General features: G+C 34.1%; 1 long non-coding RNA gene across 1 annotated transcript; it reads right to left on the reverse strand.

Annotated features, from left to right (window-relative positions):
• Positions 1-748: 748 nt before the first annotated feature.
• LOC145599481 (uncharacterized) lies at positions 749-1,525 on the reverse strand. Its single transcript, XR_014103770.1, has 2 exons — positions 1,311-1,525; positions 749-1,057 (listed from the first exon to the last, which is right to left on the reverse strand). It is a non-coding gene; the product is annotated as an uncharacterized LOC145599481 (long non-coding RNA).
• Positions 1,526-11,613: the final 10,088 nt, after the last annotated feature.

Below are 11,613 nucleotides of genomic sequence, written 5' to 3' on the forward strand. Positions count from 1 at the left end.
TTATTTATTCTATATTTTTAATTTTAGGTAAAGTTTTGGGTGAGACGGACTCACGTGAGTCCACTATCATGTTTTTGGTGTTGCGAGCCTCGCGATCGGGTTTAGTTAGTCCGCGCCTTTTTATTGGACTTTTGTTATTGAGCCCGGTCTCACGTGAGTCCGGTCTCACACAAAACCTTTTGTTAATTTTATAAGCTAATTTGCTTGACCAAACTTAATTCTATTTTTTAAGCTCTAATAATCAACCTAGTAGCTAGGGAATTTTCTAACTTGCAATCAAATCCCTAATTACAATAATTGGATATTTTCTTCGTTTCATGAATGCATGAGTTGTGGCTGAGCTAATTTGACAAAGGAGATAGTAATTAATTAGATTGGACATACAAGCTAATTTGCTTGGTTTAACTAGCTAGTTAGTGAACTACAGCGACTCCAAATCTCTAGCCCGACCACTTGTGGATGTCTCACTAGCAATATTGTTGGAATATATATACTCCGGTATATATTTGAGTTATGGCAATCTTTCATTATGTTTTATTTATTTATTTATAGCTCTTGGTTAGGGCTGGCAGTCGGATCAGGTCGGGTCGGGTTCGTGTTCGGGTCAGCTACCCCCTGACCTGAACCTGATCCATTTAACATTTCGGGTTGAAAACCTCAACCTGAACCTGAATTTTTCGGGTTCGGGTCAACCCGAAAATAACCTGATTTGACCCAAAACTTTTTTAGGTGTCTTAAAAAAGGTTGATTTATTTGGGTTGGGTCAACCCAGCCAATCTGATTTATTCATTGAAAAGATTATTTTTTTTGCAGTTCATTCAATTGCATTTTAAATTCTCAAGCAACACAGAGATTCAAACCCGAACAAAATTGTCTAACAAAACTACTTAATAGATTACAAACCAAGTAGTCTACTTAACAAATTACAAATTGAATTTTAAAAGCTATAGTGATTTAAATAAAATCTTCAATTCTCTTGGTTATGCCCACCCTCCATAGTGCAATGAATCTTCTCCTCTCTGTAAGAAAGATGGATTGAGTAGCCGCAACTTGCTGCCTAAAAAATAACACAAACAATAATTAAGAACAAAATTTCAATATGTAAAACCGTATAAATACAACAACTACTAATATTAATTAGCATGATAAATTCGTATAAAAACATGCAAAACAACAATTAACAACAGAAATCATAACAAATCAACAACAATTTATCATAAAATAACATCTATTATTAGCATATAAAACTGTACTTTAGCATGACCAAACCGTATTTTTCATAAAACAAATACATATAAAACAACAAATACCTTGAAATGATGAAGTAGATGTTGAGAAGAAGGTGAAGTGTTTAACAGGAAGCAAAGATTGATGAAAATCCAAGGATTAGAGAGGAATTTAGGGGTTGAAAAAGATTAGAGAGTAGTTTAGGGATTTAAGAGAGAGAAATTTTAAGAGAGAGAAAGGGTGAGAAGCGGCTGAGTGGAGTGAAAAAGAAAGGAGGAGTTTAGGGTTTTTGGTTTTATTAGGATGGCTCATTTCGATTTAGGCTGGGCCAAAGATTTTCTTTGGGTTTTTTTATATATAAATAGATATTTTTGTTAACTTAAATGAGTTTGGGTTACCTATAATGATCTGAATTTTTTTTTTCGGGTTAGGATTTCCAACCTTAACCTAACCCATTTAAAAATCAGGTCGGGTTCGTGTCGACCCATTTAAGTTTTCGGGTCGAAAACCTCAACCCTAACCCGCTATTTTCAGGTCGGGTTCGGGTCGTGTTTTCGGGTCGGGTCAGATTTTACCAGCCCTACTCTTGGTGATGTAGTAATTAGTGAATTAATGATGCATCTTAAAAATGGATAAAAGAAAATTGATTTTTGATCTCACAATATAATAATCACAAGTTTATCTAAGGCTTTACGTCATTTGTGCATGCCCATCCCTTTTCTTGCCTCTCTTGGTTAATAGTTTAAACTAAATTTACTGAGTAGGTTCCTAATTAATTATTCCTATCTAATAATAGTTGTATAAATAAATTCATTGCTAGGCATGCATGTAACCAAAACAAAACTTGCAAACCAAAACATAAATTTTAGAAGCTACACCAAATCTATTGATAGAGTATAAACACATAGGTTAGCTCAATTAGCCTGTCGAAATTAAACATAAGAACAATGGCTTTTTACAAGAAAAACTCGAAGAAGAATTTGACACTAGTATTTTCTCTCCTTTGCCTAATCGCTTTCACACATGCCGCTAAACACAATGACACATTAATCAATTCGATGTGTGGCATAACATACGTTCCGAATGTGTGCATTAGCTGCATAAAGAGCAGTAGCAAAGATGTTTTATTGCCCAAACATGTAGGTCATGAAATTCTTGGATGCTTGGTTAAGGATGCTACACGACTCAAAATAGATGCCAACAGAATTATGAATGATGTAAAAACGGGACCCAAGACAAGAGGTGCCCTAAAAGCTATTATTCCTAGTATTGAAATAATCATAGAAAGTGCTACAAAAGCGCAAAACTTTGTTGATGGGGAAAATTATTATGATGCTAGCATTCAAATTGATAACAGAATTACTATGCAAATTAATCATATTAACAAGAACTTTGATTCAAATTCAAATATTGTACCTCCTGGGCCTGTCTTTTCGGGGATTTTTAATGTTGAAGCTGATTATAAACGTTCTCAGCAATTGATTCAAGGGTTGAGAAAAGCTGATGACTCGATCCCTAAGTACACTCGATTTTGACATAACCATCTATTTATTTTCAATATTATAAAGTACCACCTATTTTCTTTCAAAAGCATCAATTTCCACTACCTCTTAACCAAAAATTCCATTTTTAACTCTAAAGAAACCGACCTAGCCCACCTAATAAAAGCGCTCTCTCTCTCATTGTTCATTTTTCCCTCTCAATTTTCTCTCTCGATCTCTAACTCTTTAACTCTCAAGAATTTATAAGGTAATTTCGATTTCAACAGTTCTGCTTTGGATTTTGTTGTTTTGCCTTGTTGATCTGCTTTAGATTTCTTTTTGATATAATATAGATTTATGTTGTTTTCTTGTTGTTGCTTTATTAGACATTTTATTTCTGATTTAATTTGTCTATGTTTATTTCTTCTTTTTTTCCTTATTTTTTTTAAAAAATTTTGCTTCTTTTGATTGATATTAGATTATCCCTGTGATTAGAACTCATTTTTCTTGTAATTTATGTTCTACATTACATTGTGAATATGAAGCTAACATTGAAACTAAATGTAAAAAATAATTTACATTAGGAAAAAAAACCACGATAAAACATCAAACAATACAGATATGTGAAACTATAATCTAGGAGAGAAATTTGGTTACTCCCTCCATGTTTTTTTAAGTGCTACACTTTCCATTTTCGACCGTATTTTTTTAAGTTTTACACTTTTTTTTTTGGCAAAATGCTACATTAGAATATTAAATCTCTCTTCTCTCATGGTCCCCAGCCAAACCCACTACTAATTTTTTTATTATATATTTCCTCTCACATTCATTACTTTTCAATAAACTATTGACCTCATGCATTATCTTTCTTTTACAATTTTTTAATACTCCAACTACCCCACTTACCTCTTATTTTATTTAAGTCAATTTAATTGCCTAAAACTATGTGCCGGTCAAACTTTAAAACTTAAAAAAACACACGGAGGGAGTAATTGAATTTAATGTAGACACTACGGCCCTGGTTCCGTTCACCTTATTTTCACTTATTTAAGGAATAATGAAGTTAATAAATTAAAATAGTTCATATAAGATAAGTTCAGGAAAAAAAGTTGAAATAAGTTATAATAAGGTTTAATCAGGGCTACCCAAATTCAATTTATAACTAAAATAAGTTCTAATAAGGGCTAATCAATTCAGATAAGATAGATAAGTTCAAATGAGTAAGAATCGATCAGGTGAATTGAACGCACCCTTATGCATTGAAGTCAAAAGTGTAGATTACAAATAAAAAATAAAAAAAAATTAATAATATTCAATGACATCACACATAGAATTGGAGGGAAATTTTTTAACGTGAGAAAGACACGTATGATAGTTTGAGGGATGATGATTTTAGCAATTTTTTTATAATTTTTTTAAGGAACAACAGTGTTTTATTTTAGTAATAGCTACTAGATAAACCTCGTGCGATGCACGTGTGATGCACGGCATAAAAAAATTCATTGAAATAAATATATATTTTATATATGTCCCTCATATGAGATAAATTATAGAAACATAACCATTAATTGTCATTTGCAATAATGGTATTTAGATCTTTTTAATTTTGAAGAAGAGTAAAAAGTTAAGCAAAATATGCATTACGGGGTACTCTATAACCGCGAGTAATTATATTTTGAAGTCAAATAGTCAAATCCATAATATAAAATATGGAGTATAATTAATATAATAATAATAATAATAATAATAATAATAATAATAATAATAATAATAATAATAATAATTGTCTTACAAAAAATATTGTTATAATTTAAGGTAAAATAAATAAATAAAAATATATGATGTCAGCAATTGATTTAGGCGGGAAAAATTTTAACAACAGCTTGACATGTGTACAATTTTAAAAAGTGATGATGTTAGCGGTTATTGTTTTAGTTTATTTATAGATAGATTGACTGATTTTGGATTTTCCTTAATTTATTCCTTAATTTTGTTTGATTATTTTTCTCTTTTCCTCATATTTTTTCTAATCTTTCTTATCCAGGACACGCAAGATGTGAGTTCATGGTTTACCAACAAATTAATGTGTGATGCATTTAACACTGAAAATAGTATAGTAGATTAGTAGGGGGTGTAAGTACATTGCATATAAATAAAAGAGCATTGGGACAATTTTAATTTTTTTTTATTTATATGTAATGTTTTTTTTTTAAATTAAAAAGAAATTTATATGCAATGTTCTTTAATTTATTTTATATGTAATGTTCATTTTACCCCTTGATTCTCTCTCTCCATCTAATTCTTCTTTCATTTTATTTCTTGATTTTTTTTTTATAGCTTTTATGTGCTTAATTCATCACTCACAAATCAATTAAAATATGCTTTTTACCCTTGCACAAGACCATGTTGGGTTTTAAGTGTAGATGCAGCATTGACCCTCCTCATACACAGCGCGAATTATTCCATTTTGAAAGGGAGAGTTGAGGCTAGAGCTGATTATTGGGTAGAGTAGCCCAATGATAATAGGGTCAGGGCCAAACTTAAAGGGATTTTAATGGATACGCTCTTTAACGGACATGACCTTTATTGGGTATGGTAAAAAATATTTTTTCAATTTAATAGACAAACAAAATAGATAATGTTAAAAATAATTACATAGATGATTAAATTTGTTTTCATTTATACTTAATAAAGGCTTTGTTCAATATTTATTTTAATTGGTGTTTTGTTGGTCCACCCATTATCGACCCGCGACCCGCATTGGCCTGATCAGCTATTGACCCTATAAAATGTGACTCTATTTGAGCAGACTCACAATCGACCCGCACCAACCCTGGCCCGGCAAGCCCAATAACCAGGTCTAGTTGAGGCTCATGAATTATACTCTCTCACGTTTTCTCTTATGAGAACCCTTTAACATGAGGCCAACAACTTGTAATGTTAATTTATATATATTGATTTTTTTTTTTTACCTTTTTTCGCCCAAAAATAAGAGTTGCCAAGATGTTTACCATGGTCCCTAATACCCTTCGGAAGCCCATTTGGGTGGACAAAACCATCCAATATGCCTTTAAATAGTCAATTTACCCGATTACAACTTGCACCGATTTCATAAAATCAAGCTACACCACGGACGTTTATGAAAACATATAATGGTCATATATGGTTTCAAATGACATTATATGACACGGAGATGTATCCCCTAAGATCTCAACACTTTTCGCCATTGGGCTTCGTAACCTCCAAAATTCTTCAAAAAGCAGGCTTTCAATTTTGGAATTTTTTAACATTTTTTCGCCTAGAAATAAAAATAGCCGAGATGTTTACCACGGTTCCTAATAACCTCCGGGAGCCCATTTGGGTGGATAAAACCATCCAGTATGCCTTTAAACAGTCAATTTACCCGATTATAACTTGCACTAATTTCATAAAATCAAGCTATACCACGGACATTTATGACAACATGTAATGGTCACATGTGATTCCAAACGGCATTATATGACCCTGAGATGTTTCCCCTAATATCTCAACACTTTTAGGCACCGGGCCCCGTAACCTTCAAAATTCCTCAAAAAGCGTTGATAATAGCCTTCAATTTTTGAAATTTTTGACATTTTTTTCGCCCGAAAATAAAAATTGCCAAGATGTTTACCATGGTCCCTAATACCCTCCGGGAGCCCATTTGGGTGAATAAAACCATCCAATTTGCCTTTAAATAGTCAATTTACCCGATTACAACTTGCACTGATTTCATAAAATCAAGCTACACCACGGACATTTATGACAACATATAATGGTCATATATGGTTTTAAACGGCATTATATGCCCCTGAGATGTATCCCCTAGGATCTCAACAATTTTCGCCACCGGGACCCGTAACCTCCAAAATTTCTCAAAAAGCGTGGATAATAACCTTCAATTTTGGAATTTTTTGACCTTTTATCGTCCCCAAATAAAAATTGCCGAGATGTTTACCATGGTCCCTAATACCATCCAGGAGCCCATTTGGGTGGATAAAACTATCCAGTATGCCTTTAAACAGTCAATTTACCCGATTACAACTTGCACTGATTTCAAAAATCAAGCTATACCACAGACATTTATGACAACATATAATGGTCATATATGGTTCCAGGCGGCATTATATGACCCTGAGATGTATCCCCTAGGATCTCATCACTTTTCGCCACCGGGACTCGCAGCCTCCAAAATTCCTCAAAAAGCGTGGATAATAGTAGCCTTCAATTTTTGGAATTTTTAACCTTTTTTTGCCCGGAAATAAAAATTGCCGAGATGTTTACCATGGTCCCTTATATCCTCCGAGAGCTCATTTGGGTGGATAAACCATCCAATTTGCCTTTAAACAGTCAATTTACCCGATTACAACTTGCGTTGATTTCATAAAATCAAGCTACACCACGGACATTTATGACAACATATAATGGTCATATATGGTTCCAAACGGCTTTATATGACCCTGAGATGTATCCCCTAGGATCTCAACACTTTTCGACACCAAGACCCGTAACCTCCAAAATCCCTCAAAAAGCATGGATAATAGTCTTCAATTTTGACAATTTTTGACTTTTTTTGGGCCGGAAATAAAAATTGCCGAAATGATTACCATGGACCCTAATACCCTATGGGAGCCCATTTGGGTGGATAAAACCATCCAATTTGCCTTTAAACAGTCAATTTACCCGATGTATTATTCCTAAATAAGGGACATTTATGACAACATATAATGATCATATATGGTTCCAAACGACATTATATGACATCAAGATGTATCCCCTAATATCTCGAGATTTTTCGACACCGATCGAGTCCCAAAACCTCCAAAATTGGCCTAAAAACGTGTATTATAGGCTTCAATTTTGTCATTTTTTGACGTTTTTAGATCCGAAAACAAAAAACTGTCGAGAAGCTACCTATAGACCCTAATACCCTTTGGGAGTTCAACTGGGCGGGTTGGCGGAATCATTCAAATTGTCTTGAAGTATCTAAATTATCCGTTTTCGTATACGCCACTTGTATTGGCTATAAGCTTTTACGGGATCTTTATGTAGCCGACTTATGGTCATGTATGGGTCCAAACAATATTATATGATCCTAGAATGCATCCCGTGAAGTTTTGTGAATTTCTAACACTAAGCCTCGACACATCCTAAATTGCTCCGATTTCGTGTATTATAGCCTTCAAATTTAGCTTCTGCACATCATTTTTTCACCCAGCAAGATTATGCATTTAGGTACTTCTATAGGTTACGAAAGGGCCTTTGGAGTCATGGTAGTGCCTGGAACCATCTCACTCATCCTTAATCATCATGTCTTAAAGCAAAGACGACATACCCTCAAACAACAAAACTAAGTGTTTGTATGCGTTGTCCTTGAGTGCACATGCCACACGCCCCCCTTGCACCATCCAACACCCCAACACTTAGCTTTGTGACTTGTCTCAATCCAGTACTTAACATTTTTTAGCATATAACAAGCTCCACTAACCTCGTTTTTCAAAATATAGGTGTTTTTATTTACGGAATAGAGGGGAGTGACGAATCGAAGCGACATAGACTCGTATTATACTTTAAAGACATCACTATTGAGTATTGACAAGTCACATCATATAATGACATCACATCATTGTATATAGAATTACATAATGCGACATTATTATATTTTTATAACATCATTAAATTCATATGACATCATTATAGTCAAGTCACATCACTTCATTATACTTTTATGACATCATTATAATCAAGCCACAGCACATCATTATACTTAATTATATGACATCATTATATTTTAAAATTTCATGAATATCAAAATAGAAACAAATTTCATTCTTGGTACTTTATAGACATCTTTATCGGTGTATGTGTTATGGTTTCAAACCACCTTATACAACCCCATGAGTCACCTCATGCATTCAGTTCATTTTATGAAAAAATGTCAAAAATTGACTCGAAATCGTGTATTATAGCCTTCAATTTTGGACAATTTTTCACTTATTTGGACCCGAAAATAAAAATTGCCGAGATGCTTCCCATCGACCCTAGTACTCCACGGGAGTCCATTTGGGTGGGTAAAACACTAAAACTATCCAATATTCCTTTAATTTTCCTTTAAACTGTTAATGACCCGTTTATAACTTCCACCAATTTCATAAACTCAAGGCTACAACAAACATTTATGACAACATATAATGATCATATATGGTTCCAAACGACATTATATGACCTCAAGTTGTATCCCCTAGTATTTCGAGACTTTTCGACACCGAGTCCCGAAACCTCCGAAATTGGCCAAAAAACATTTACATTTTGTCAATTTTTGACTTTTTTTGACCCTGAAACAAAAATTGTCGAGAAGCTACCCTAGACCCTAATATCCTCCGGGAGTCCAATCGAGTGGGTGAAACCATCGAGTTTGCCTTTAAGCATCCAATTTATCCGTTTTCGTACGCGCCTCTTGTATTGGTTATTACCTTTCACAGGGCCTTTATGTAGCCGACTTATGGTCGTATATGGGTCCAAACAACATTATATGACCCCGGGATGATCCCGTGGAGTTTCGTGAATTTCCGACCCTGAGTCTTGACACCTCCTAAATTTCTCCGATTTCGTGTATTAGCCTTCAAATATAGCTTCCATACATCATTTTTTCACGCAGCAAGATTATGCATTTAGGTACTTCCATGGGTTCCCAAAAGGTCTTGAGTGTCATGGTTAGTGCCTGGAACCATCTCATTCATCCTTAATCATAATCATGTCTTAAGGCAAAGACTACATACCCTCAAACGAGAAAACTAACTTTTTGTATGCCTTTTCCTTGGGTGCACATGTGTTGTGCACATGCCATACGATCCCTTGCACCATCCAACACTCCAAAACTTAGCTTTGTGACTTGTCTTAATCCCGTACTTAGCATTTTTTTTAGCATATAACAAACACCGCTAACCTCATTTTATAAAATATAAGTGTTTTTACGGAATATGTTGGGGGGGGGGGGGGGAGGAGGGGGGCAAATGGAAGAAATTTCAGCGGATCGTGGTAGCAAGGCTACTTTGCCACTTACAATACCCCATCGCGTATTTAAGTTGTCTCCGGAAAATTCAACCCGCCGCTATAATAGTTGCTATAATTCAAGCTAATTTGCTTGGTTTAACTAGCTAGTTAGTGAATTACAGCGACTCTAATAATGGTTGCTATTGGGGGTGTCACTTGCAATTTATATAACTTCCCTTAGCTAATAGCCAAACCACTTGTCGATATCTCACTAGCAATATTGTCAGAATATTTAGAACTTACTCATATATACTCCGATATATGTGAGATATGGTAATCTTTTATGATACAATTTTTACGAAAGGAATCGGTCAAACACCTTATTATAAGAAGATTCATATATAGAGTATTTAGACAATTTACTCGTCAAGGATAATTTTTTTTGGTAATCTGCCATCTTAAAAATAGAGTTGATGAAATTGATATTTGATCTCAACGTAATAATCACAAGTTTATCTTAGGCTTTACGTCATTTGTGCACGCCCATCCCTTTTCTTGCCTCCTTTGGATATTTAATCTAAACTAAATTTACAAAACAAAAACATTATAAATTTTAGAAGCCACACCGGATCTATCATAGCTTTGCTTAATTAGCTAGCTAGATAGCCTCCTGAAATCGAACATTAGAATATATACAATAATGGCTTCTTTCAACAAACACTCGAAGAATTTGACACTAGCGTTTTCTCTCCTTTGCCTAGTCGCTTTCACACATGCTGCGGACAATGATAGACTAATCAAATCAATGTGTGGTGCAACAGACGCCCCAAATGCATGCATTAGCTGCGTATCGGGCAGTAGCAAAGATGCTATAGTCGCCAAAGATGTCATCCAACAAATGCTCGAATGCTTGATAATTGATGCTACACGGCTCAAGAAAGACGTGGATAGGATTATCATTACCTCATAACCTAGCAGCTCCAATACTACAATAGCAGCCCTAGTAAAAAGTCAGCCTTATATTGGTGGTCTTATAGCTGCAGCTCAAAAAGGGCAAAACCTTGTTGGTTTGGGGAAATTTGGTGATGCTAAGATTACAATGAAATACGATATTTTTCACAATATTCATCATATTAATTTCTACTTTCGTTCATCTACAAATATTACACCTCCTCCTGTCGTCTTTTCTGGGATGTTTCAAGTTGAAGCTGATTATAAGATCTCTAGTCAGTTGATTAATTCTATCAAGGGTTAAGTAGATAAGTTTATCGAGCAGTTAACAATATAGGTACTATTGTTGATATAAGCTAATTATATGTAACTGAATAATTGGACTGATATATATATGGAAGTAAAAAAAAATACTGCTTCTATTATAGGAATTATATTATCCTATATCTAATCTAAGGCATTGTTTTGTTCATCGGCTTTACTTGAATATATTTTTTGAACTTGTATTATTTTATATGTTAATTAAAACTTTTAAACGTCAACCACCAAAGTCAAAATGTAATCATAGAAGGAAGAAAGATCAGGGGTATACTAATTCCAATTGAATTGTATTGCTTTAGTTGGTGTTACAGTGTAACAGCTAGTGTAAACCTAATTAAGAGTCCAAACATGAACTTAACGCGTGACAAAGATCAAACTAGACACATTATTATTGCAAGATAGAGAAAAGAAAGTGCTACAAACTTGGATCAAAATAAGCGCAGCAACCACACTGCAGTAGTACAGCTACCTATAAACATTATATTGACTCTGAACTATGGAGTACTCAAAAGAGTGTTATCTTGGTTAGCTTGCTGATTACACGTCTAGTCGACTACTACGACACACTGAACACTAAAGATTATTACCTTCAAGTAAATCGGAGAATATTCTTCTACTAAAT

Source organism: Chenopodium album, chromosome 20, assembly GCF_948465745.1.
Source record: "Chenopodium album chromosome 20, dcCheAlbu1.1, whole genome shotgun sequence".
In the NCBI taxonomy this organism is placed as follows: Eukaryota; Viridiplantae; Streptophyta; class Magnoliopsida; order Caryophyllales; family Amaranthaceae; genus Chenopodium; species Chenopodium album.